At 49.1% G+C, this 1,796-nt stretch overlaps 1 protein-coding gene across 1 annotated transcript in view; it reads right to left on the reverse strand.

The window, feature by feature from the left end:
- Positions 1–1,796, reverse strand: part of EGR_07738 (Poly(U)-specific endoribonuclease) — a gene marked incomplete at both ends in the record, with an annotated part of 8,761 nt that overhangs the window by 1,072 nt on the left and 5,893 nt on the right. The gene's annotated exons all lie outside the window — the stretch shown is intronic.

A 1,796-nucleotide genomic window follows, 5' to 3' on the forward strand; every position in this document is an offset into this window, starting at 1 on the left:
CTCCACTGCGTGGTATTCACGACAAGCGATGCAGTGCAATGAGGCAAACGACTGATGCAGTGAAGCACACCTCGTGAGACTCAGAAGAGTCCAAATTGTATCACGCGATGATGTGAAGAAAAGATGAAAGAGTGGTTGTGATATTGTGGCAGCCTCGATAGATGCCTCACCTAAACTCGGATATGGGATGTTGAGGTGGTGATGAGAGTGAGGGGAGTGCGTGTGTTCTTGAATCACAATGTCAGACGCCTGCACGTATGTTGATCGGCTAAACACAGGATCCATGATTGCCCTAAAGTGCTACTGTCTCCACGACTGCCGACATTATAAGTAGCACTCGGGCACTGTTTCACTCTCCCATTTCCACACCTTTCAATTTGTCATACTTGGAAGGGGAGATTGGGGAGAGAGAGCGAGAGAGTGAGAGAAGGAGCATAGAAAAGGAGGGAAGGGAAGCGGAAATGTGAAGTTCATTACTTGTGTAAAATTTGCATTAGGTGGATAGGATAGGAGGAAGGTGAAGGGCGTATTGTGTGAATGGACAATCTCCCCACCTACACGTCGCATTGAAGTGTGGCGCCACTGTCATTTGAGAGTGCCACAACCACATGAACTGGCAGCTCCTCATTTCCACGATGATGCCTCGCAAGCACTCTCAAAAGGGTCCTTCAAAGCACCACCAAGTAGCTGCCAGCAGACAGTGCTGTCAATTGTCAAGTCAAAAGTTGGGACAAGAGAGTGAGACAGGAGGTCGTGTGTAGGAGGAAATTGGAGGAATGTATGCATCATCGCCAATCACTTGACAGTGTAAAAGCAGTCAGTGTTTCATTGGCACCGGTGGATCAGAACGAAGAATCCGCAGGACATGTCCATTTCCAACTGATCCTTTTCTACTCTGGCCAATGGATTTCATGGCGCAGACAATGCAATGGAATGGGATGGAGTGAAACGACCAGCAGAAGGATCAACATCCACTTCAACTGCTTTGCTAGTGGATTGACTAATTGCCCGAGTGACTGACTCGTCGGCTGTTTGACCGGTTAGTGGACTGGTGCACTTTCCAATTACTTATTTGGTCAGTAAATGAATTCACTCACTCACTCATTCTTGAAATGCACTGCCTTGCATAAACGACATGGCGATGCGGTTGTTTACATTGTCAACGTGACTGCAAGTTATGTACACACGTCTTCTCACACCGACTACACCGACCATACCAAGGTCATGCCACCACCACCGCCATCACGTCCGGCAATCGTTCAAACACGTGGTCAAACCGACTACCCATCCGTTTCTGCCACCCACTTGCACGTCCTCCATGCAAGTGTTATTGCAAATGGCAGGACACCGGCACTACCATCGCCGCCACCACCACTGGCGCCAGCACAGACTACAACGTCAACAATGACTGCGGTAGATGCGCCATGACTGTATGAAGGGCACGCCTATTTCGAGTGAGTGAATGAAGGGAGAAATAAAATTGATGCATCGACCTGGGTGGATTTTACTAGTCTCTGTGCATTTGAGCAGCTGACCATCTCAGGGATGTTGGAATGTCATATTGGTGTCACGCATGACGTCTTGGTTGCATCATCAATGCTAGTAATCACCCAATCACTCAGTCAATGGGAAATGAGACGCCTTTCTTGCAGACTGGTGTGCCATTTCATCACTGCATCCGCAGGAAGGACTTGTGCGGGCACTGCGTTGGCTGCAGCGGTGGGCGGAAACGATTGCATTGCACGAGAACACCACCTCTCATTGCATCCCATTGTGCGCATTCCATGCTACACCTG

This window comes from Echinococcus granulosus, assembly GCF_000524195.1.
Source record: "Echinococcus granulosus chromosome Unknown EG_S00085, whole genome shotgun sequence".
Lineage (NCBI taxonomy): Eukaryota > Metazoa > Platyhelminthes > Cestoda > Cyclophyllidea > Taeniidae > Echinococcus > Echinococcus granulosus.